Source organism: Ambystoma mexicanum, chromosome 8 (assembly GCF_040938575.1).
Source record: "Ambystoma mexicanum isolate Mex_15411 chromosome 8, UKY_AmexF1_1, whole genome shotgun sequence".
In the NCBI taxonomy this organism is placed as follows: Eukaryota; Metazoa; Chordata; class Amphibia; order Caudata; family Ambystomatidae; genus Ambystoma; species Ambystoma mexicanum.
In genome coordinates this window covers 187,325,109-187,352,382 of record NC_090929.1, presented here as the reverse complement: position 1 = coordinate 187,352,382, position 27,274 = coordinate 187,325,109, and the positions used below count along the sequence as shown (strand labels likewise).

The window sequence follows — 27,274 nt, the reverse complement described above, 5'->3', positions numbered from 1 at the left end:
CTAGGCCCCGAAAACGTATTGCTGTGTTTTTATAATGATATTTGGGTTTTTAATAGTCACTGTCTTAGGCTTGTGGTACCTCGAGGAAACGCATCCTTTAGAGTCCTTGTTACCAATTGAAAATGTACCTACTGTTCATACTCCCTTTGTGCATTTACATACCCTATCCCCTAGGGACTCCCAGCATAAATAAAGGTACCACAATAATACTCTGCTACTTATCATGAATGTTATGCATGCCATTTATAATAAGTCTAACTGTTGGGTCTGCTCACATTTACCGCAACAAGGGGATAAGGGGCTAGGTTGGTATATTCATCCTTTACCTTTGACAACTGCTTGTAATGCTTCGCTTAGAGCACTCTTCTTTGGCCGTTGGAACGATAGAATCTCGGGGAACTTTGATGGCACTAATTTGAATAGTTTTGAGAAACGTATTTTGACTCCCCTGAGATGCTCGCTTTTCGCAAACAGGAGTAAACCTAACGTTGCTTGTATTAGGCCTTCTGATAGACTGTCTCGTCCTTTCCAATCTTTGATTTCCTTTAAGATGGCTCTGATAGGCAATAAGGATGCCATGCCTCCTTCTTACACTGTTAACCATAGCCCCGATTCATTTTTTTTTTGTTTGCATACAGTGGAATGGTACTCAGTCAATGGGAGATTTTAAAGGTTGTGCCAACGTTGCAAATTTGTCTGAGGAAGACAGACCTTTGTATGTAGGCGAACCTGTCTACTTTGTTTGCGGTAATGTAGCATTCCCATGGTTGCCCAGGGATTGGCAGGGAACCTGTTATTTAGGGATCCTGTTACCTGGGGTGTTTATAGCTAGTACAATAGAAGTTTCAAAGGCTCGTCCATGGCGGGATGAGAACGGTGACACTCCAGGCCAAATCTTGGGAGATATAGCAAAATCAGTTGTGCCATTTTGGGGGTAGATAGCGAATTCCGAAGATTTCAGAAGACTAGCAAGAATACTGGAGAGAACCATCGACCGGACCATATGACATTAGAACAGAAAGCGATAAGACTAGTAGCGCTTCAGAACCGGATGGCATTAGATGTTATTCTGGCTGAACGTGGTGGAGTGTGTAAATTAGTGGGGTCCGCTTGCTGTGTTTTCGCACCAGATTCCTCCCCAACTATCTTCAAGGCAATACAGAATCTGCACGTCCTTAGTTCAGAAGTGCATGTTCCCGAGGGAAACTGGGATCTTAGCGTTTGGTTCTGGGACTTCTTGCGATCTTGGGGTTCGAAGGTACTTTCGGTCTTACTGATCATTTTGGGAATTCTGTTGTTCCTTTGTTGTTGTATTCAGTGTCTACCTAGTATATGTTTGATGCTAGGGGGATGTTGCGCACAAGCGATAGGTACGATAGGACATAAAGTGTATGCCCCAGATAAAACTTCCAAGGAATATGTGTTAAAAGAAATTTTAGCGAATGACCTGATGGCAATAGATATTTCTGACAGCGATTCAGGGTGCATGGATGATGATGCATGGAGTTATTTGCAAGGAGATCCGAAGTAGTTTAGCACTTGGCATAGGCCAAAAGGAGGGTTTGTCAAATGAGAAATTATATTGTGCCTCCTATTGCAATGAATATATATATATATATATATTGGCCTACGCCAAGCTGCTTGTAAGTCACTTGCGGAGAAATCCGTGTTGCAAGGTCCTGACCTTAAAATCAATGTAAGCCGCCATTTTAGGTCAATCCGCCATTTTAGGTTCACTTTGTAAAGTCACCCTGTGAGTTAAAATGGTGGACGATGTCATTCCGAAATACAACATGGCCGCCTTGACCTCTGTGTGTAATTAATATATAACTTGCCTGCAGGCCACTTGTTGAGGTTGTGAACTGAGACCTTGTCCTTCGTTGACCTGTGTGTAAAGGATTACTCGTGCAATTAAACTAATCCGCGAGCATATGTTAAGAACAATGTATTCAAATACTGAACTAAGAACACTTGTTTAACTACATTGTATTAATGTTTGAGAAGACCTGTATGGGAAATCCCAAAACACACAGTTGCCGTGTAGGCTTGTTGACGTATGTATTAAAGGCAAACTAGTTACATGTGGATATGCGAACTCGGCATGAGCCCTAGATCAGGGATGTATTAGAGGAATATTAACCCGAAATAGGGTTGGACATCGTGTTCGCAAATAGTATAAAAGAGCAATGAATTCTAATGTACAGCGTCTCTCACTGAACACCCTGAACCACACTGGAATTCGCTGTGTTGTACTGAGGGCCGATAGCTATCTGTTTCTTTTCTTGGAAAACTGTTCAGTATAAAATAAAGTACTTTGTATGTTCCTTTGTAACCCATGTTCGATGTATTTTCCTTTTGGGGTACTCAGCCTTGATATTTTGATTTTGTTTTCACAACCAAACAAATCCAGCAGACAGCTTGAGAAAATCAACTTCTTCCATGCAGATTTTGACATTCCAACGCCTGTCGTAGATAAGAAGCATTATCCACCTCAGCCTAAATGGAGCACAACACCAACCTGGTATGCAGGAGATTAACATCCAGGGACTATTATAAAACAAAGTGTGCCTCTCAGGGGGAGGGGGCTAAGAGGATATTTGGTAGCATTGCATTACGATGACCCAACTGCAGGGGAAAAGACAGCTTTAAATTGGCCCACCATGCCAGCTGAAACATGAGACGGTGGGGGTTGGGGCAGTAGAAGGGAATCACAGGTATTAAAGACAAAGTGAAAGAAACAGAGAAAATGGTGTTCAGGTGAGGCTGGAGGTGGACCGAGAGACCAGGAGGAGGTTAGAAGGTGGAGATGAGCGGTGGATAATCTGTGGAGGAGTTGGATAGGAGTGCAGGTGAGGTTTTGTATGTGAGAGAGAGTGGTTCCCAGTGAAGAGAGTGAAGCTGTGATTGTGAGAGTGTATGTGAGAGAGAGTGGTAGTAGAGTGGCCTGTAAGAGGTAGAAGAAGGGCAGAGGGAGACTGTGGATGGTGAATGAGAGAGTAGAGAGAGTGAGATTGTGAGAGAAGCATGAATTGTAATGGGATAATGGCTCTACCATTATCTCAGGGTAGAGAGAAGGGAGGCAGGATTTGTAGATGAAAAGGTTTCAGTGTGGTGGAGCTGTTGGTGGCAGACTGAAGTTATAGAGATAGGAGGGAGAGTAGTGTGAGAAGATCAGAAGGACAGCTGAGGATAGAGGTGGGATGAAAGAGAGGAGAGGATGGGAGCGACAGAGAGAGATATGGAGGGAGAGAGAGGGAGAAAGGAGAGGGAGAAAGGGTGAGAGGGTGTGTGCCATGGGTGATAAGACTAGAGATAGTAGGAAATGAGAATAGAAGGGGTGAGTGGAGGGGGAAGACCAGAGTGAGTAGGAAGAGAGAGGCAAAGGTGGGACAGTTGAAGGGAGGAGGATGAGGGAGGAAGTAGGAGGCAAAATTAATAAAAGTAAGGAAAATAAAGACCAGCGAGAGGCGGAGTTAAATGGAGTGAGAGGTAGAGAGAACAAGAGAGTGTTTGAAGAAACAGGCACCATCTCAAAGAACATTAAGACCATAATATCAGGGAACACAAGAGTAGGGTACCTTTAGGAAGTCTCGGAGGGAGTAAGATAGGGCTGTGTCCATGGCCTTTAAGCCCTCCCATGTTAGAGAGGCTTCCTTTGACAGCAGGGGCTACTGATTTTTTGTGTTCACGCTGACATTGGGTGACGGGGCTGCCTGGCCTACGGTGGAGGGAGCCCATGGGAAGTTGAAGGGCCAACCAGGACAAACCCTTAGTCAAATTACCCTATGGTCTCTAAACCTATGCAACAAATATAGTAAGATTTGATAATAAAAAATCTGTGAACCATCTATTGGACATGTGAGTTTCTGAAGGCCATCTGTGACACCTACACAGTAATTTTTCCAGGTAACGTTGCTAAAGCGCCCCAACCTTTCAATCATAAATGTACATCTGGCAATATTGGTCTCCCCCAACTTTGCCATGGTGGCTGCTCCCCTGTGCTCAGCCCATCCCCCAAGCTATCGGGCCATGCATTCAGCACACTCCCTCAATTATTCTGCTCCCCTCACTCAAGCATTTTAGCCAACCCACCCAAGCATTGAGCATGCACCCCCAAGCTTTCTTCCCATGCCACTGAGTGCTCAGCCAATCCCCTATGCATTCAGCCTACCCGTAAGCATGCAGTCCATCCCCCAAGCATTCAGCCCTCTACCCCAAACATTGAGCCCACCTCCTACAAGCATTCGGTCCACGACAGCAAGTGTTCAGGTCATCCCCCTTGCATTTGACCCATCTACCCAAGCTTTCAGCCAGCTGCCCTTAAGCGAGCGCCCCACACCCTAAGCCTTCAGCCCACCTCCTCCAAGCATTCGGTCCGCCCCAGCAAGTGTTCAGGCCATCCCCCACGCATTCGACCCATCTACCCAAGCTTTCAGCCAACTTCTCTTAAGCGATCATCCCACACCGTAAGCCTTCAGCCCACCTCCTCCAAGCATTCAGTCCGCCGGAGGAAGTGTTCAGGCCATCCCCCATCCATTCAACCCATCTACCGAAGCATTAAGCCAGCTACCTTCAAGCGATCGCCCCACACTCTAAGCCTTCCTCTCACCCCTTCCAAGTTTTTCTACCTCCCACCCAAGCTTTCATCACATGCCATCAAGCATTTAGCCAATCCCCCAAACATTCAGCTCACCCACTAAGTATTCAGTCCATGCCCCAAGCATCCCCCCCGCCCAAGCATTCAGTCAATCCCCAAATATTCATACCACCCACCGTGGGAATTTAGACCACCTCCCTCTAGCATTCGCCTCTCCCAGCCATTTAGCCCACATCCTACAAGCAACTGACTCCCCCTGTAATCAAGCAATCAACCCCCCCGAGGATTCAGCCCACCTCCACTAAGCCTTCAGGCTACTCACCCAAACATTCACATCACACTCAACAAATCTATTGAATGTTTTCAAATACTTCCCAGGCCTCCAGCTGGAACATCCTGATTACAGACCTTCAAGGGACTCATGATTCCATACACTCCAAAGGTTTCCTTCAACTCAGGGGCCTCATTTAGAGAGGGGGGGTGCAGCTGGTGCACTGCACCATGGTTTAGGTCTATTCGACCCGATAAATTGACCTTTTGCAATTTGACCAAATTCTTTTGTTCTTTTTTTATGTTAAAAAATGCGGGGGTGACCCCCCAACACCCACCCACTTCACCCCACCTTAACCTATTCCCTTACCCCACCCCACAAATATATCTAATTTAAATTGACCGAAATTCCCCCTACTGTGCAGCCTGTGTGTGCAGCCTGGAGCTGCACCCCATTTAGAGTTACACAAGTGGGCGTGGCCCAAGCGGTGCAGGCAATGGAGATTAACCATCACCAAGTTTCTCAATCCTCATTGCGGCCGCAGTGGAGTGTCAGCGTCGCAGGCAGGTTATTGTCAGTGGTGTGTGAGGTGGTTCTCTCCCACTCATTTAGAGAGTATGAGTGCAACGTTTCTCTGTTTGCATTTTTATAGCTTAGTTTATTCTTGGAGGAAAGGATCAAGGGCTGCTGCGATGCCTCACTGACCGTGTAACCATAACAGCAACATTTCCAATTCAGGGAGGTATGGACCGGCATCAAAGTAATCATGCCCATCTATTACAGTCAACTAATCACCAGTGAATGCGTAACACAAACAGAGAATGCATAACACGAACAGAGAATGCATAACACAAACAGAGAATGCATAATACAAACAGAGAATGCATAACACGAACGGAAAATGCATAACACAAACAGAGAATGCATAACACGAACAGAGAATGCATAACACAAACAGAGAATGCATAACACGAACAGAGAATGCATAACACGAACAGAGAATGCATAACACGAACAGAGAATGCATAACACAAACAGAGAATGCATAACACGAACGGAAAATGCATAACACAAACAGAGAATGCATAACACGAACAGAGAATGCATAACACAAACAGAGAATGCATAACACGAACGGAAAATGCATAACACGAACAGAAAATGCATAACACAAACAGAGAATGCATAACACGAACGGAAAATGCATAACACAAACAGAGAATGCATAACACGAACAGAGAATGCATAACACAAACAGAGAATGCATAACACGAACGGAAAATGCATAACACGAACAGAAAATGCATAACACAAACAGAGAATGCATAACACGAACAGAGAATGCATAACACAAACAGAGAATGCATAACACGAACGGAAAATGCATAACACAAACAGAGAATGCATAACACGAACAGAGAATGCATAACACAAACAGAGAATGCATAACACGAACAGAGAATGCATAACACGAACGGAAAATGCCTAACACGAACGGAAAATGCATAACACAAACAGAGAATGTATAACACGAACAGAGAATGCATAACACGAACAGAGAATGCATAACACAAACAGAGAATGCATAACACGAACGGAAAATGCATAACACAAACAGAGAATGCATAACACGAACAGAGAATGCATAACACGAACAGAGAATGCATAACACAAACAGAGAATGCATAACACGAACAGAGAATGCATAACACAAACAGAGAATGCATAACACGAACAGAGAATGCATAACACAAACAGAGAATGCATAACACGAACGGAAAATGCATAACACAAACAGAGAATGCATAACACGAACAGAGAATGCATAACACAAACAGAGAATGCATAACACGAACGGAAAATGCATAACACAAACAGAGAATGCATAACACGAACAGAGAATGCATAACACAAACAGAGAATGCATAACACAAACGGAAAATGCATAACACAAACGGATATGCTCCCCGTAAACCGGACCGCTAAACACTGGGGGAGTAGGGAAGACCCCATAAAAAAAAAATAAAAAAAAAAACTGGTCGAATGCAGGTCGACCTAAATTGCACGACCAAACAGCACATTAAAGTCTGAAAATACATAGAACCGCCTAAATTAGGGCCGCAAGAGTTAAGTCACTCACAATATTTTCGCCTTCGAGTGCCAAGAATTTCAGATCATACCATGATTTCTAATCCCAGGTGCATATTCCTTTCATCACTCTCCATCCACTGTAAAGCATTTGGACTATTCCTGGATGTTGAAAGCACATTTCCAATTCCTGCTGTGATGCTCCTATTGAGAGATAGACCCAAAACTCCACTGCGTGTCTAAGCAACCGATGCTACTCTCACTCATCTCGGCCATGATGGGATTTTAAGATTCCTGCAAAGAAGCGGGAACTCACAGTTACCACTCAGGCCTGTGGGATACAGCCAGTTCTATGTCTGGTCATGTAGGCAGTCTTTGAGGAAACCTAGCCTACCCAGGAGGTTGGCGCTGGGCACCGGGATTGTTAGGATATCAGTTCAGGGTGTGGCGAGAGAGGAGGATGGGGCAGCTCTCAGATAGTTTAGGCTTCAAAGAAGTACAATGCCAATTTGTCTCTAGGATTAATTCCAAGTCTGATGCGCCATGGTATGGTAGTCTTACTTGCTCTGGAATCTTTCTATTTAAACTGTTGCAGAAATACCTGCAGTGGCTCAAAGAAGAAACTTGGATGACTCAACGAGTGTGAGTAGCGACCTCTCACCTGCATGTATTTAGTGTGATCTTAACTAATGTATGGCGTCTGCCTTGAGAGCTTTCCCGAAGCACACTGACCTGCACTAACTTAATGGGTGCATGCAGGCTTCCAGGTCATTTACTCACAGAATTGTACTCCCTAGTTTGTGAGTAAAATGATTTGGTTTCTTATTCATGACTTGCGTATTATTTGTTGTGCAAAAAGAGCCCGGTAAGATAGCTCAGCGGCTTGAGCGCTCGCTGCTGCGATCTAAGCGTGACTTTCATCCTTCCGAGGTCTATAAATGAGTACCAATTTCAGTTGGGTGATATTGTACGTAAATATGTGCTCTGTAAAGCGCTCTGGATTAAGGCGCTATATAAATAACACATCCTTATCACATCATTATTATTCAAATTTAAATGAAATAAAGATGTTGTCTTGTAATCTAAACACTGCTTATAGCTAGCACTTGCTGAGGATGTAAAGACGCATTTTTGATCAAATATGCCTTCTTCAGATCAGGGAGTGTATAGCAGGAGGCCACTTCATGGACAGCGCTTCTCAAGCCAATGCAACACCTGAGCAGCGCAAGTGGCATAAAGGACAAATCACATGTGCGCTTGTTACTCCTGATTTCCCTTTTTTGTGCAATCTGGCCTGGTTTTAGGGAGTAAAAAGAAGCTGGTACAAAGTTTATGCAGAAATTGTTGGGCCCAAAGTGATCTGCCTCTTTTTAGGTCCAGGCATTAGACGCAGTGATGTTTCAATGGTCGCGCAGCCAGGATATGGCAGTACAGTTGGCTGTGCACTCTTCTCTGGAGAAATTTGCACTTGCACGATCTGATCGCATCTCTGCCTGAAGATGTCTGTCTGTTCTCCTTGTCTTCACCCCTTAATGTGCACTTGATAAAAACCGCAGAATCGCAGGCAGGCTTATTTGCTGTATCCAAACTGTTAAATGTATTTTTTTCCCTTACTCTGCCTGTGCAGACCATTACCGTCTCAGAATTTCAACGGCTCGGAGCGACTGTAGTATCTTCCCGGTGTTCCCACCCTCCTTGAGCGCTTTGAAACACTGCCTGTGTATAAGCACTTTATGAATAAACAATACCAATACCAAATCTATGGAGCATGAAGGTCACTCGTTGAGACAAGTTTGAGTACATCAAACGTAACGGCACTCATTTTATCACGCCAGGAAGTATGACTGACTGAGGCATCCATGACAATAATCTAGCCTGTGACCAGTCCGAATTGACCATGGTCGTACGATCCATTCACCCTTCTTCGCAAGTACCACTTAGTGGGTTAGTGCACCTGCTTCTCTGGAAAAAAAAATCCATGGATTCTGAAAGTCATCAACTTGGATTCTGTACTGGATGTCTGAACCATTTATTTTTGCAGGCATGATAAAAGGAGCGTGCGGGGGGGGGGGGTCAGAGGGTGAGGAGGGGGATGTCAGACAGCACATAGCTATCTCACCAGCCCCTTCTCGAACGTTTCAAATACATGCATATTCCACCGGCGCTATTCCCTAGTGATCAATAAGTGCCAGATTGATGTGTTTTTCGAATGTGAAATGCAAATGCACAGCCTCGTGTGTAGGAGTACGACTTCCTGCATGCATTTGATCATTTTCTGGGCTTGAAAATTAGAATTCCGTGTGGCTCTTCTAAACCAGCCCCCCAAACTGGCCAGGCAGGTATTTCTGGAAACAGTCAATTCAGTCACCACTACTGAACTGCATGTATTTCTATCCCTTTAACTGGGATAGGAACACGTGGTGGTGTTAATAGCCCTAGCAGCGGTAAAGCAAATTAGGTTCTGGAGCCTGCACACACCACACATGACGCGTTTCCACAGACCTCGAATGGGGCCCCTTGGTGTTTGAGCGGGTACTAAACTTGGCAGATTGGATCCTTGGCCACCATATGTACAAAGTGTAATAGCATTGGCAGAGTGGGCCGCGTTACTCTGGTCTCAGCACCAGGGGAATGACAGGATTTGTGCTGATCATAGCACCAGGGAAATTACCTGGGCCGTTGGTCTGGTCGGAGCATTGGCCCAAGTCCAGGGTTTGTGCAGGTTTAAATGCCGGGCAAACCTGAGTCAGTATGAGAAGAACGGTGCAATTCCTGTTATTGTGCCAGTGCTAGGGTGGGCACACATTGAGACAGACCACAGCGTTAAGACCAACGCACCCAGTGATGTATGTTATATTATTCAATATTTATATTGTGTCCATCACCACTGTAGCTGTCCCATCACCACTGTAGTTGTCATAGTTGTCTCTGGAGGATAGCTCAGGGGCAACGTGCTCGCCTTGGAAGCAAGATGACACGGAGCATCACAGCTTAGAAACCTCTGGGTATTAAGCGCGTTATAAATAACCCATCATATCATATCATATCATATAGCATGGCGCCTGCCTTGGCCAAAAGGTGGCATATTGTTCGTCAGACCTTTGTGGAAAGGAAGGGGAGATTTGGGGAGGAGGTGATAGGAAAGAGAAATTAGACAACAGAATGGCCAAAATCAGAGATGAAAATCAATTGGGATGAGTGGGAGGGGATATGGTTGTCGAGGTAGGGATGCATGTTTCTTAAATGTGATAGGGTATTGGTAAGCAAGAGTGCAGGACTCAGGAGAGTACAGCTCGGTTTAGAGTATTTGTGGAGAAAACACAATAGAGGGAAGGACCGCGCCCGGCATCCTCCAGCTGTGTTTGTGATCATCATCTTGCAGGCTGTTTGGCGGCCCAGTCTACTCCATCCAGCCTGCAACACAACAGGAGGTTCAAGATGGAGGACAGTGTTTAGCATGCAGCCACCACCAGTCCAGTTGCCGGAGAGATGCACAGAGTATTGGCCTTCCCGCTTTGTGGCACCAACAGCTGAAGCTTAAAGCTGCAGAGAGATGGGAGCCGGGCATTAACGACTTGCTAACTGCGCCTAATGGAAAGCATCCACAGTGAGCTAACAAGACAAAATGTAAATTGGTAATAACTGTGCCAATTGAAAAAATACAATGATGCGCTAATGGCCATTGTGTGCATTGGCAAAGTGATGTTAAGTGGGAATGATGTTAGCCATTACTTATATAGCATCTGACCATAATAGGATCCAGCCATTAGGTGCAAACTAGCCAAAATGAAAACTAGAAATGATGTTTCAAGTGGGAATAATATGATGTGCTACTTTGGCATAAAGTATACTGACCGTGAATAAAGAAAACAGGCCATGATGTGCTCAGAGGTATAATGGAGACTGATAACGATGAAGTCTCGGGAGAATAGCTCAGCGGCAACGTACTCGCCTTGGAAGCAAGACTACATGGAGCACCACAGGTGCGACCCCCGGGTCCGCACTTAAAAACCTCTGGGTATTAAGCGCGTTATAAATACCCTATCATGCCATATCATAAGCACCAGAGCTCTTACATGTCCTCCTCCCTCTCATGAGCATTTTTCTCGCATGTAGCATAACACAAAAAGAGCGGCTGTCTTGTAGGAGGATACCCTACGGCACATTCTTCCTGGGACCCTTTTGATTCTGGGAGATTACCACCTGTGTCCACCCTTTCAGTGCGTTCAGGTCCGCACTCCTCTTCCCCTGATTCTCGGCTGGTCTCTGGGCTCTGCTGGGCTTCTTTTACCAACTGTATTTCCATGTTCTTGTCCCAGAGGTCTTCGCAGCATCCTCTGCATGGTGGAGAGGCACAGGCTGCCAAAGGCCAGATGCTGCCGCTCCTGACACCTGTTGGGTGCTTGTTGAATTTTATAGCCCTGATTCATGGAATTTGCAGGCAGAATGGCACACAAATCAGGTTTTTTTCGGCGCAAATAATCCATGAATTATCTTTTCTGCACTCTTTGCCATTTTGCTGCTAAATCAAAGGTTTCCATTATGCCTCCTGGACACTTGCATTCTTTAATAGTAAAACTAACTGGGCCAGACTATTGAGGACATAAGGCTATAGACATCCACATCTTCAATTATTGAACGCTGCCACCTGGTGCTTTTTTCTTTTTAAGCATCAATTTTGAATGTTTACTAAGGTCCTTGTTTGCGAACCATATTTAGGAAGTGTGCAGCCTGAAGGAGAACACCTGCAAATGTGATACCCTGAAGCGGTATTTACAGGCATTGCTGCAATGCAAACAGTGATGGATTGACATATGCACCTGGTAAATTGTGTGCTTTGCTTATTGGTGATTTAGATGTAACGTATTGCCAGACTTTGGGTGTGTGTGTGCATGCACCTCACCGTGTTGCTGCCCACAAGATCCAAGCCCAAGCCCTAACTTCCTGTGAATCTGAGGCAAGAAAGTGGGCACCACCATATTTCTTCTTGGGATTGTCACATGTTTTCTTCAATGATGGCTTAATGCATGGAAACCAGAAGACTGCGGGAGGCTCCACCCATGCCATAGGAGCATAGGAGCACTGGGTTATTGCCTTCATTGGATAGTCCTTTGCAGGTCCCTGCGAGTATTAGCTTGACACATTAGGGCAGACACCGCTGCTGGGCATGCGTTACTGCCCATATAAGGCAGGCCATGACTTGATTAAAATCCTCAAAGGCACCTTGTTCAAATGGTCTTTCCAGTGAGCAAGTCCTAATGATTGTGCCCAGATACTCGTGTAATGGCTTCCCAGTTACCGCCACATCAAGCCAAATGCCATATACATGTATATGCTGTATCGTAGTGCCTAGTAATTAGAAGGGAAAGCGCTTTCAGTCTATAAACTGTGGCGTGATCAAGTTCTTGGATATTGGGGAAGGAAGGGGTTTCCACACAACTCTAACTACAAGAATTAACTGGTGTCCTTTCACCTATGAATTCCCTGGTCACAGACCGGGTTCATGGGGGTTGGGGGTAAAGCCACCACTGGTAAATGTACAGCATTCTGCTACTTGGCTTAAAGAGAATTTAAATATTTGTGGAATTACAACCAACCTTTAAGACTCCTCATTGCACTAATCCCTAAACCTGGGTGCATGTACATTAGGAACCAATGAGAAGTGTATCAGACCTCATAGGACTTTGATTTTGCCCCCTAAATTGGGCTTGGCTCACTCACTGTCATAGATTGACTGTCTTGTAGTCTTTGACACCACCTCAGCAGGTCTACTCAGTGCCTTTTACTCCCTGGGTTCTTATTGTAAACTGAGAGCTGACAGGACCTCCAGCCCCACAGGTACCCGCACTGCCCTGGGCCTTGGATTCATTTTAATCTCCATTTGTTGGAACACTGCAGCACTTCTCTCACCGGCCTTTGGGCCAGGACCCAGCTTCTCCTTCCCCTCCTACAGCCTGCCCTTGCCGCCTCTGATTGGAGCTATGGGTCACGAGACCCGGAATACCTATTTGAGCCCACCACCCAGGGCAGCCTTGTCTAGGCAGCCTTGTCCGGGCAGCCGGTTAAGGGCCAAGGCAAATGGTACTAGCCTGGGCAACCCCATCACCTGTTTTCCCAGGCACTCTAGCCCTGTCAGGTCCAGATCCCGGTCTGCTGCAACAATAAGGTAAGGGACAACGGATTTTGTGACCCTTAATACTTCTGTAGGTCCGTAACTTGAATCTAGCTACTGTTTTGTGCTGTAGGACTGTAATTTGAACCGGACTAATGTTTAGTGCTGTAGGCCTGTAATTTGAATCTAGCTACTGTTTTGTGTCACCGCCTTGCATCTTTTTCCACAGGGATAGTGTTTAGGCATGTTTTTCAAAACTAGCTACTGTTTTGTGCCACTAACTTGCACTTTTGTCCGCAGGGACAGTGCCGTAGGCCTGTATTTCAAATCTAGCTGCTTGTTGAATTTAGCTACTGTTTGTGCCACTACCCTGCATCTTTTTCCACAGGGACCTTAGGCCTGCATTTCAAAGCTAGCTATTGTTTTGTGCCACTGTCTTGCATCTTTTTCCACAGGGATAGTACAATAGGCCTGTATTTTGAAAGTAGCTACTGTTTGTGCCACTACCTTGCATCTTCTTTCACAGGAATAGCGCCACAGGCTTGCTTTTACCTTCACTGGAGTTATACGCTGTTTCTCTCAACTCACATCCCTGCCCTTCTCGTCCTCCCTGCGTCCACCTACACTGTAGTCCACATAAGAGATCCATCTGCACCTTCATCCAGCCACACGGACGTCACACTCGACTGCGGCTGCTCGTGGATCTCTTACCACACTCGTACATCTCCCTCCCTTCGAGCTGAGGCTGCAGGTCCACTGTCATGCAGAGCAGTTCCAAAGTTGAGGAGCACTCTGTCAAACCAGAAACCTCTCCACACCATCATCCAGACCCCACCCTTATGTACCACCTCTCCCTCTTTAAAATGGCCCAAGGAGTACCCCCCCGCCTTTCCAGACCATCCCTGCACGATCCACACTTTCCACCAGACTCTGCATCATGGGTGAACTATCACTCCCAGACAGGTAGGTTGGGGCATCAATGAGTCAGATAAGGAGTCAAAAGGACAGTTCCGAGCACACACAGAAAGGATTATAGTCGATCCGTATGATATGATCTGCACTCTCTCATAACTACATATCAGCCATGACTCACTGGTATGTATCACACTCCTCTTAATGGAAGATAGCCGTAAGTAACCCTTCCGGGGTACAGTCACCTACATGCATACATCTGAAACAATCCATTCTTCAAACTCATATCGCACATCACCTCTGCCACTAGAATGCAGCTAGGGCCCACAACAAATGTGGTCTCGCTGCGCACATAATCAGTCTTCCTTCACTCGCATACTCTACTGACAGCCCATCATAGCAACCATCCACTAGCCAGATCACCACGGGTCACTAGCGGGGACCTAGCAGCCCCTCCCTACATTCACATAGGCTAAAATGCAGACATGCATTCTAAAAGTCACTTACCAATTCTCATACCTCAGACTTCGGTTCTTCATGGGCACTCACCCACAGCGCTTTGAGGGCATATGATAACATAGCATAACATAACATGTGCTCACTATGAAAAGTGGATATTAACTGGGAGTAACTGCCGTTTACTGCAATGAGATAATTGGTTACATGTAAACAAGCAGTATGTGCTAACTGGGCATAATGAAAATGATCCATTATATGCTAAGTTAACATTATGGAATATGGCAACAGCTAACAGAGTACTCCTATTTATTCATCAACATTTTTGGGCCCTTATAGTGGCTTTGCTACATTAATCAGAAACTGAGGTGCCTAGCGTTGGAGAGGTTGGTGAAATGGCAACTTGAATTGCTGAACAGTAGTCATGCTTCTCTACGGTCGCGGATGTAGACAGGCATTCCCGCGCTTCAGAGCCCAGGCAAAAAAGATGTGGGTTCATCGGTCAAAGACCAAGAGTGAACAACTCATTTTTGGTAATCCCTTCTCAACTGGAAAAATAACCCCAAGTGTTATTCTTCATTCCATTCCCCAGGCCACCTTGCTCCATGCGTTCTTGTTGAGGAGAAGTGTGATACCAGTCTTTCCTTCCACCATGCCCTTACCTGAATTATGGGGCATTGAGTGCGGGGTGGAGAGAGCTACCGATGTAACTGCCCAAGTATGGTGACCCTACTTTAGGAAATGAAATATGATTTATTTGGGGTGTTTTCAAATCCCTGTATGTCACTAGCAGGGGCGTCAGAAGGCATTGCTTCTCCTGTAATTCACCAGACACCTGTGTTCCGTACATGCACAGTCAGGGTTCCCTTTAATGGAAGGAGGTAACTGCACTACATGGATGGGGCGTACACGGATGGAGCCGCAGGGAAGGGATGACACTGGGAATTTACAAAAACAGGGAGATAGCAAATTGAATCCCTCTCTCACTTCAGGCTTAAAATTGTGCAGGTTTCGACAAACAAGCGACTGTGGTCAAGTAGGTGTGGCCTTTCCGTTGCCTTGGTCATATTCCATAATACTGACCCCTGCACTTTTGTTTCTTACAGAGTCACTTTGGACTTAGATGCTTGGACCGAGTATATGCTCTGGTGATTGCAGGGCCTCTCCCTCTCGGGTGCATTGGGGAACATTAAGCGCATCCAATGCAATCGGGCTCCACAGGCATGGACAGGGTAGGGCCTGAGCAGGCAAGGCTCGCCCAAAATCTGTAAATGCCCACTCAGCAGCGCTGTTAATGTTACTGAGGTGTGCCTAACTACATTAGCTTCAGGCCCCACTTGTAAGACAATCCGGGCTATGCCTTTGCCGGGCTCCAAACTGTACTCTGGACTGCTTGAGCACATCTCAAGGCCATCGTGCAAGCCAATGGTAGAACCAGATCTGGCTAAAATACATCTCTAAAGATAGCAGCATTGCACTGCAAATTTGTTGCATTTCCTCTCACTCGAATCAGTGAAGTTGAGTGCATGCACTGAAACAACCAACCAACCAACCAACCAAACCAACCATCAAACATGCCCTCAATCCACCTCATTATCTTTCCCTACTTATCTGCTTCTGTGATCTTCATGATCTTCCTGTTTCCACTTTCTCCAACTCCCTCTCAGACCTCCCTCTGATCTTCCTACCACAGACCAAGGTCTGGCAACTCAGACATGGACACAATACGCAATATCTACTGTGGCAAGATGAAGTGCTGGGAGACCACAATGATGAGATAACTAAAGACAGAATTGCAATGGCCCGGTCCTGTCCCTGGTGCAGTCTCCAAGGCACACTTGAGAATGTCCGGCCTAGGGAAGCCAAAACTCTAGGGTTGGCAGTAGGTGTGGCCGGAAGGTCTCTAAGATGTAGCCTAGAGTGCGTCCATGTTGAGCCTTGTCTGTTCAGTATACAGGGCCTCATCACGAGTTTGGCGGTAACCCTTAAATCCGGCGGTAGCGTTGTTACCACTGGATTTAAGGGTCTGCCAAATCAGGGCTCTGGCGGATTTCTCCCCAGCTCTGAGGGGAAATCCGTCAAAAATGCATGCTCATACCGCCGGCTGGAAATCCGCCGGCAGTATGAGCGCGAAATTTCTCCATTGAGCCCGACGGGGAATGGGGCATTCCCGAATGGGCTCAATGGGGAATGGGAATTTACAAATCTGCCAAACCTGTGATACGGCGCTAATAGCGCCGGTGGGTTTGGTGGTAGGGCAGATAGCGCCAGCGCTATTAGTACCGGCGTTACCGCCCAACTCGTGATGAGGCCCACAGTCTTGAATAGCAAGCGTCCCTTAATTGGTAGCATCTTAAGGACTTCGAAGGCAGGAGTGATGCTATCACATCCCCTCCTGCTAAGAATAAGTAGGGGAGTGCAATTGTGGGCTCTTTGGAGATTAGGGAGCTGTTTTTGAGACCCTTTGTAGCACTGCAGTGGTCTAGTTTGGAGAGAGCTCTCGCAAGTACCAACATGACTTTGTGCGGTAGGTCCAGAAGGGGGAATGATACTGTGACTCTGTCGGAGGGAACGTATGCAAGCAGCTGTGTATTGGGAGTCAAGATTTCATGCGTAGTGCAATGGAGTTTGTATTAGGGAGAAAGTTGACTTGGACTATGGGTTTGTACCTTAACGGTAACATTCTCGATGTTTGTAGGCTTTACTTTTTGTTGTGTTGTAATGTTTGTATTTATTTTAATGGTGCCATTCTCGGTGTTTGTAGAACGTACAGTTTTATAGGTCGCTGTACCTCTTTAAAAACGATATTCCCCACTAAATTGCCATATTTCTGCCTGTGTGCATGGCTGCCAATGCTGATGTTGGGAGAGTTTGTTTGATTATACTAAGTGTGTGATTTGATATTTGTAAGTTTTTGCGATTGGCAAAATGTTATCCATATCCGTCGGTCTATCAGGCGGAAAACGGCCGGCCATTGTGTGAACTCGTTATGGCACATCTCTCATTCTGTTTTATGCCCTGTTATTACTGTATGCATGTGGAGTCTATTCACGCATGAAGCAGCATGGTTTGCTGTACCTGCACGTGCTTCTGATGTCTCTCCTCTTTGATCTGCTTTTTTAACAGTGGGCTCAGATGGATCAGATGAGTAGTTTATTTTTTAGCTGTCCTTCGTATCCCCCAACATTTTATTTTCAGTCCAGAACCAGGGCCCATGATTGAAATACTGATACATTTTTGAAAACTTAAAAAGTGGATAGCTCACAGGAAAATGTCTTTGGCAAGCACCATTTCCAAGCAAGGGAGTACTGAAGATCTTGAGAATCAAAGAGGATCATTTGGAGATATGCTTTCCCAAAGCATATTTTATTTGGGGCCATGGGAAATCCCATTGTAGGAAAAGTTAAACAATGATTATTTTATCTATGAAAACATTCATGAAATGTCACCAAATTTGGCGTATAAGCTATAATTTAAGGTTTGGTGACAATCCATGGACAAGGTCAAAAGTAACAGAAGGGACGAGTTTTCAGTTTCCGATGTAAAGTGTCATGCAAAGTGTAAAGTAAGCTTAACTATAGTATTGATACCACAACACTATATATAACGTTATATATGCATTAGAATACGTATCATGATATATACTTCTCAGGTGGGCCTGTGTAGTATGGTAGAGTACTGGTGCTTCCTAGGAGGGGTTGCACGCACGACTTTACATCCGTGCACTTTCATCTTTTTGCATGTGCATCAGTGCATATGCATTGTTTTTTTAATGGGGTACAGGCCCCTATACTCCCTCCCTTATTATGTTTTACTATACCCTTTTACCCCTGTTTACATCTCTTTTTCCTGTTCCCTGAAGAATTAGCAAAACCAATGCAAATATACACCTGCAAATGTACTGATGCAAATACATCATGTCGATGCCGGCTCACTCTGTAGACGAAGGCAAACTATGCGCAGATATCCTTAGAAATACGGCATATGAGCACCACTCAATCAGAGGATTTTTTCCACAGAAGAGGTCACCGGCAGAGGCTTCAGAGCTGCAGAGTCTTCCGTGTTTTTCACTTGTCTCGTTTCAGGCACAACAAGCTCAGTGAGGGCCACCTAGACGCCGGCAATTTGGTGCCACACAGCACGACCATTCCAAAGTCGAACGTTTGGTTTGGATACTCACATTCGGAACCCTCTAACGCCATTTAGAAGACACTGTAATTTTTACAGGTTATCTCCCCTCTGAACTAAGAAGACAGAGACCATCCCTATTTTCAGGTTGATCTCTTCAGTCCAAATCTGTGCGGAATCCATCCAGTTGTTCCAAGCACGGCTGAAGCACACACACAGAACAGTCCTTTTTTCCATCCTGATGAAGGCCCATTTGAGATTGACCGGCACAACAGCCACATAGGGCCGAAACACAATTGTGTAGACAAATCCTTGTAATCACCTGTACAGTGCCTAATTGTAAACACTGTTTCCATTTGTTCATGTTTGTTTTGTTGTAATTTGTACAATCACCAGATTGACCCCTGTTGTTTTACACAATAGTAGGCTTTGCATTTCTTTCATTGTATGACACTCATTTGGTTTTTGAGTTTATATTTACCTCAATTCACTGGCTATTGTAATATTGTATATGTGTTATTTGTACCAAAACGGACAATTCTTGAATTATGTGTGCCAATAGACCAGTAGGTCTTCACCTCTAAATACATTCACTGTATATCAATCAAACGAGGTGTGTCTTGTTTTGTGGCAAAGAAACAAACAAACTATTGAGATCGTGGTATAAGAGAGACAGAGCCATTCATTTTTTCTGATTACTAGTTAGCCTTCCTGGGCAGAATGGGTTCTCAACCAGGAGCCCTTATTTACTCCATCTGATGCAAATACATAAAGAGGCAAAGGCATCAGTGTAAACACTCATCACCCTAGCAATCCCAATAGGCCTGTATTCCATGCCCCAGCGGGGCAGCTGTCTTGTTAATGGGACCCTACCAGGACTGATTTACAGACTTGAACACATTCTGTGCGATTCCTCAGACTGAAGGCACTGATGGGTAGAGTCCCAGCCGTTTGCAATGCGTTTTACATACTGACGCACAGACCATAAAACACAGTCCTGCGCTACTGTGAAAAGAGGGCAGCCCCCACGCTGGCTACCCACCCTGTACAGCACTCCGCTGCTTTCTACCCAGGGTTGTGCTTTAAACGATAAGGAGGGTGTACTCGTATCCGAAGCTGCTGCTTGGCGCATTTTCCTGCTTGCAAGAGAAGCGCCGAGCCTTCAGTGCTCTAACAGCTGTGTAATGTCCCTCCAGTTATAAATAAGGTGTGATAGGGGTCACCACTGCAGTCCTGCTACAAGTCTAGAAGCCAAAGAGATTGGGAGTCATCTCAGGCTCCTACTGAGAAACAGAGGCGCGGCTGGCATATACACAGCATGCAATAGCTGCACCGCCACAAGGGAACACTCGCTCATCTGGTTACAGCCCCATAAAAGCTCAAACTTCAGAGTAACTATCAATCACGGCGCCTTCATTGGGGACACTTTTTATGGTATTTCACTCTTCGCTGGCAGGAATATATTTGATTTTTATATAGCGCCATGCATCATGGGGCTGTCATTGGGCTGTATAGGCACCTGCCTATAGGAGGACAAGTGATAGGTTAGCGGCAAAGGTTGGGGCCCACGTGTGCAGGGGTGTGGAGCAAAGGGGTTTGCACAGAGAGTAAAGGAATGGACGGAATCCCAGTTCCTGCTGAGGGCAGTTCTACTGGGGCTGGTCTGGAGGGGCAATTCCTACCAGCTTAGGTCCTGATCGGGCAAAGGTGGGCTATAGATCTGACTTTGGCAATTAACACTTGTCTGAGTAGTTATGGGGCAATTCTTACTGGCATAATTTACTGGTGGTGGCAATTGATGTTGGTATATTGGTCTAGCAGGGAGAAATTAACATTGGCATACATTATGATGGGGAAAATAAGAGTACTCAAGATCCTGGTGGGCAATGAATACTGCAAAGGTCCTGGGGGTGCACTTAATATTGTCATGCACCCTTCTGGAGCAATTAATACCGGGTTAGAACTTGATTTGACAATGGTACAAATCCTAATGGGAGCAATTCAGGCGTCTATAGGGCCCGAGGGAGCAATTACTACTGGTGGATGTTAGTGGGCAACTAGTCCTGGTAGAGACCTTAGAGTGGGCAATTAATGCTGCTATAGATGCGAGTGGGGGAAATGTATATGGACATAGATCCTGGTGAGGCAATTAATAGTATATATCCTGGTGGGATAATTCCTACAGGTAAATCTGCTAATGGGAGTAATGGATAGTGCAATTAATCCTGATGCAGACATTCCTACTGGTATTACTGGTATAGCTTCTTTCCTATTCCACCTTATCTGGGGCCTAGGCTCTCTCCGTTTGCTGCAGAATGGCTTTATGCCAAAATGAGGGACACGGAGACAGGAGAAAGTAAACTGCCTTCATTGCGTTCTTTTCTCACACTGCCGTGAGAAGGCTCCTCGTCACGCCGTGTCAACTGTGTCCTTCTCAGACACAACATCTTCCCCTCTCAGGCAAAAACAAACCACAGTACTCACAGTTCAATTTACATTTCTTCAATCAACCTCACAGGTCATGTGACATTTTTTGGGTCTTGCTGACATCTCCACAGCGGGCCCCGGCTCCGTTGAGCCTGCATCATCACTATGTGACCTGTCTTGCTCGCCTTCTTCTTCGCTGTTTTCCTACTCGTCGTGCTCCTTCGCTTCCTCACGATAGAGCTTGAATTGGGACACATTTCGGGTGATCACCCTGCCCAGAGAACGGGCCGTCACCATGGATCCCTTGATCTGTGTGATTACTAAATGGGCCGGACCAAACTGACTCTAATTTTCGTTCTTGTTTCCGACACCTTGTCTTCCGATTGAAGTGTAGAAGATTTTTCTCTCCGTTTCTCGTCAGCATATCTTTTCCTTTCACATTTCTTGGCTGCATCCTCTGCCTCCAGTGCCATGAGGTCATTTTCCTGATGCTTTTCTCTGTGGGGAAGTCTCGTTCTCATTTTTCTTTGAAAGACAACTCCGATAGGCACTTCCCCATCATCCCGTGCAGGGAATTTCGGTAGTTCTGAAACATGATGCACACCGCTTGATTTAATGACATCTGGCTCAGCTCATTTTGTTGAAATACTTTCTTTAAGCTCCCCATGAACCTCTCAATCATTCAATTGGCTTGTGGCCTTAGCAGTGTGATTTTCCGATGCCTTATGCCCAAGTAGCCCAGAAACCGTGCAAATTCCAGACTGCCAAACGATGGTCCAAGGTTCAATTTCAGTATTTCAGGAATGCGGCATGCCAAGAAAATATTGTCAAATTCAGAAATGATAGTGCTGGCTGCTGTGGACGAGATCATTCGGACAAGAGAAAAATGAGAGAACCCGGCCATCACCACCATCCAGTATTTTCCGCCTCCAAATGTCAGACAGAAATTGACTGCTACATGTGTCCACAGAGCTTCTGGCATTTCTGACATCCTGAGTGGTTCAGGGTTGTTCGGTTTTTATGTACACTGACGCAGATGACATCCTCTCACAGTGTTTCCGACCATCAGGTTAATTCCTTGGAACCACGTAGTATCTCTTATCTGTCTCTTAGTGTCCACCCTGCCACAGTGTCTTTCATGTACCAGGTCTATTACCTGCTGGCAGAGATCCGTAGGTATTTTTATGTGCCACCCACGCATCACCAATCCTTCTGCAGTTACAGACAGCTCGTCCTTCACATGGCTGAACGCTTGCATTTCTTGTTTCAAGGTTGCTTGATTTCCTTGTGCGCCCTCTAGCTCACTGTCTCTCGACCTGCGAGTTGTTATGAGCTCTTTCACTTTCTGCAATGTTCTGTCATTCAGGGTGCGATCTCTCACCATCCTTGTCGTAAGTGGTTTCGGCGTTCCCTGCTGGGTGAGAAAATTGATGTATTCCTCTGCCATGGACAGGTCTCTGCTTTGTTTCCCAAGCGGGTGCTGGGATATGAAATCCGCTGGATTTTCCCCTTTTCCTGGCTTGTGAATGATTGTGAAGTTGAAGTCCTGCTGCCTTAGCCCCCAGCTCTCAATTCTAGGAGGCATTTCACAATTAAGGTTCCCATAGATAGTGACTAGGGCTTGGCGACCAGTAACCACTGTGAATGGCTTTCCCAGCAAGAACAAGCAAGAACATTTGAAAGTGTTCACATGCCCAGATGACTGCTAGCCCTTCCTTTTCTGTTTAGGAGTATTTTCTTTCAACAACTGTCAGACGTTTGGAGACATGTTGGACATGGATAGCACCCAGACCACCGTGCTTGTATCCACCGTTAGTTTCATGCACTTGACTCGATCAAAAGGGGCCATGCACTCAGACAATCCGATGCCTTTCTTTATTGTTGTGAAAGCCTCTTGACACTATCGGTCCCACATATATTCTTTTCCTTGATTGGTGAGCTCTCTTAAAGGCTCTCTGACTATAGCAAAATCCTTTGAATATCGGCTGCAGCAACTGGCCATACCCACAAACCATCTCACTTCACTTAAGTCCTGTGTGGGAGAGATGTCTGCAATTGCAGTCACTTTGCCAAGATCAGGCTTCGTTCCCTCTTGCGAGAACACATTGCCAAAGAAGATGAGGTGCTTCTTGGGAAATGCACACTTTTCAGCATTCAGTGTCAGCCCCGTTTGAGAGAGAACCAGAACCACCTGATGTAGTGTTCGATCATGTTGCTCGAGATCCACACCAAAAACCGAAATATCGTCACTGTAATTGAAGCAGTTCTTGATGTGTCCAATTACTCTCCTGATGCTCTCCTGGAAGATGTTTCGGCAGCCGAAGATATACCAAAGCCTAATCTTTTGTACTGATATAATCCTTTGTGAGTTGCAAATGTAGTTATGTACTGTGATTGTTCATTCAATAGCATCTGGTGGTACCCTTTGTACAGATCAAGCTTAGTGAATATTTGTCAATGCCCTCCCTCGAATCACCACTCTCCTTACCTGATTGTTCGGAGTCTGTCTCCTTGGTTCCTTGTCGGTGAGCCAGATAGTCCTTCTTCGATTTTGATGTCAGGATCCTGTCATGAGAAGTAGCCGTGGTGGATCCCAAACTGGACCACTCCACGACTTCAGTCCCGGAAGCAGGAATTGTATGGGGGGAAAAAGCCAAAGGCGGAAAAAAACCCTGTGAATATCCCTTGTTGCTGGCCAACAGGTACAGAAGAATTCGAAGTCCAAGGCTACGCCGAATGTAGAACTCCGTTGAAGTGGAGCCAGAGGCTGGTAGCGGTGAGAGGAAGAGAGCACAACAATGTGCGGAGCAGTGTCAGACACGAAGGTTCCACTAAAGAGTGGAAAGAAATCCCGAGCTGGGTCAAGCCAAGGCGAAGGCAGAAAAAGAACAGAAAAGAGCAAACCAACTGAGCAGGTACAAGGCAAGAGGAGGAAAGAGCAGAATACTCGCAAAGCGAGCGTGCCGAACCGAAGGGAAAAGAAGGGATGAGAGAACAGGTAAGGAAAACAATAGAGAAAGGCAGGCTTCCGTGTGAAGCGAAAGTGGAGAAAACTAGCGGGTGACCGTAGGAGCAGAGCTAGGCGGTTGCAACGCACAGACCGCAAAGGAAACTGGGAAGAAATACTTCCGGCTGATGCGGGCAGGAAAACCACTAGAACGTTACAGCAGCAACGTGAAAGGCATGATGGCACCGATCAATGGTGGCGAAGTCGTAACCGTGGTAACCACCGCCATCCGAACGGGTCCATGACAATATTATTGCGCCATTTAGCCTGCTAATCATAGAGTACAGATGCATACCAGGGTGTCATTCTCATACAATTGCTTTATTAGCTTGACGCATGTCCACACACAGTCGAATTTTCTCGAATGATCCTTGCTTGGGCAGGTAGGTTGTATGAGGTCTTCTGTCAATGTGAATGGGTATTCATAAAGGGTGCTGCGCTACAGGTGTTACTGACCCATCTATGTGAAGAGTAACTGGGCCTCCTTTCAAACATCCAATTCCCTTGAACAATTCTGGAAATCGCTGCATTATTGGCACTCCATATTGCATGGTATACATCACCACATCGATTTTCATTTCAAGGGCCGTGGGTCACCCTAGAAGGTTACTTCCCAGCACTTCTCCTTGGAGGACATGTAACTCTGCTATGGCTTGTCGCCCTTTGTAGCTTAGTTGTATGGAGAACTTTCCATGGTTTTGGACTGGACCCCTGGTGGCCCATTGCAATACTTTCAACTCTGAAGCAGCATTTTGCGAAATTTTGAGATGCACATTATGTTTAACGTGGCTCCCGTATCAATGATGAACTTCGCGGGATGTTGACATACTCAGATATCAATGTATCCTTCCGGGGCAGCCATCATATGATTCATCATATACGCATACTCATTGGTCCTCTTTCCTGCACTGCAGGGGTGACAGAGACCTCCCAGTTATTTGCTGGACATGACTGACCAGATCTTGACTCGCGTGGATGTCACTTCTGGGCCCTGGCATGCACGCACTGTATTCTGGTATGGCCCCACCACTGTTGTTTCCTTGAGCCCGGTGTGATGGTGCATTACATACTCTCGCCATGTGATTTTCCAAACCACTTTTGGCACTTTTTTTGTCCAAATGGAGGGCATTGCATGCCTTCCTTGTGTGGGAATGGTAGACCACACATGTAACATTTTCCAGTTGAACCATACTTTCTAGCTCGGGCATTGCTGGCGTTGTTCCCTCTTCCTCTTTGGCTGATGTAATATTCCTGCTCTTTTCCTTGTCTCTTGATCTGCTTGTCTTGATCTGCGTGCTCAGGGAATCAGCTCTCGCATCAGTCCTTGCCATTTGCAAGATGGTGGTAAGGGGAAGAGGTTTGCATAGTAGGTTTTTCCTGAACATGGACAATATGCACTTTCCAATGATTCTCAGTCCAAGGGCTTCTTCATTTGAAAATTTGTGAAAGTCACAGTGAGCCACCAGTTTGCGCACTCGAGTCGTAAATGCACTCATGGACTCACCTGTCATTTGATATGTTGTGCTGAATGTATGTCTCTCATGGTCTATGTTGCGCTGAGGGTCAAAATATGTACACAATGCCTCTAGGAGTCCCTTGTATGTCTTTACTTCTTCCGTCAGGAATGTAGGGTTAAGGTCTTCAACTTCATCTCCACTAAATTGATGAGCAATCTCCTGGCAAACTTATCTGGCATGTTCTCTTCATATGCAGCCATATAATTCTCAAACCTTCTAAGCCATCTTTCCTATCGCTGTCCCTGGGATTGCTGTTCACCCATGTCAAAAGGGCCTGGCCGGCAAAAGGCAGCTGCGCTGGGCTTCTCATCCTCAGATGTTTCACTTGCCGGCCTCTGACCTTCTCTCTCTGTCACGACCTTCGCCCAAAACCCCCTCTGGCAAAACCATTGCCAAGTGGAGTCAGGACTCGGGCCTCTAGAGCCTGGCATCCTCTTCAAAAGCCCTCCTGGGCCCATTCCTGGCGCCTATGGTGCCAGGCTCATACACCATGAAAAACATGTGCTTTGGAACTACTTTATTGTGTTTGTCAGCCAACATGGAGGAATCCACATAGCTTGGTTCCTAGGAACCAAGCTATGCGGTCTAGTTTTTTGGGTGTGGTAGCCTAGGGACTACTTTACCTGGACTATTTTGTTGGGGCTATTTAAACCACACCCGAGCAAGACAACGCGCTTTGCGTTACTTTGCAGTTTGCAACGTGAGGCTCACTGTGTCCGGCTATACCCACGTACCTCGGAGAAGCAGAACCTGCAAGGAGACAAAAGAAACATTGTTAGCAGCAGCATCTTACCTGCAGTCTTCATCTTTAAACACTTGCAGCTCCTGAGAACAGCTTCCTTGAATCTGCACGCCTCCCGGACTGAACGACCTGAAAGAGGAAGATAGAGGCAACATTAAAGAAAGCATAAGAGACATTGCAAATTATAAACTGCTCTAAAGGCTTACCTGGCTGGTCGCCTCTCGGCTGGCAACGCTCTGGAAATTCCACACACGCTGAAGAACACTGCGGCCTACAAGGAAAGAAGGTTAGCAAAGGCAAGCAAAGGCAAGACATTGCAAAGGCAAGACATAGCAAAGGCAAGACATTGCAGCGCTGCACATATTGCTTACTTACCGCATCATAGCGCTCTTAATGCGCCATCATTTACCTGCGAGGGCCAATCAAGCCAGTTCGCTGCGCTGAAGCTGTGCATACCTAAGGGAGAAAAAGAGACATTATTAAACAAAGAAAGGCATGCAGAACATCAACAATACTAAAGAACAGTAATAAGACCTACCTGAACGATATCAAACGGGCCGGCGTCAGTGAAGTAACTGGACCGCACACGGCCACGAAAGACAACGCGCCTCTGCAAAGAAGGCAGGACGGAGAGCACGCCTAACTCTACCACAAGGTGAGGAGAGGGCCCCAGAGGGGCTGAAATCATACGGGGGTGGAGGGAGGATACTTAACTTGGTCAGTCAGTCTTGAACACAGTCCTTCTGTATTTTCAGGCAGAACCTTCCCCGCAGACCACATCTGGGCACCACTGAGAAGTATACCAGCGAGTAACCCGGCTGGGTGGCGTCCCTGTGGATACCAGGTGAGCGTAACACTCTCTTCACTGCCGGACATGTTGGCTGCAGACCTCCAACTCAGGAAGGTGTGGTGCTCACCAGCTTGATATCTTAAGGTTTCTCTTTTTTTTTCTTCTTGTGAGGAGATGTGTACATCCCATCCTCATCGCCAGATTTGCTGTTCCACCTTATCTGGGGC

General features: G+C 46.0%; 1 protein-coding gene across 2 annotated transcripts in view; it reads right to left on the bottom strand.

The window, feature by feature from the left end:
• DIPK1B (divergent protein kinase domain 1B) overlaps positions 1 to 27,274 on the bottom strand; it is a 668,389-nt gene that overhangs the window by 266,680 nt on the left and 374,435 nt on the right. The window lies entirely within an intron of this gene.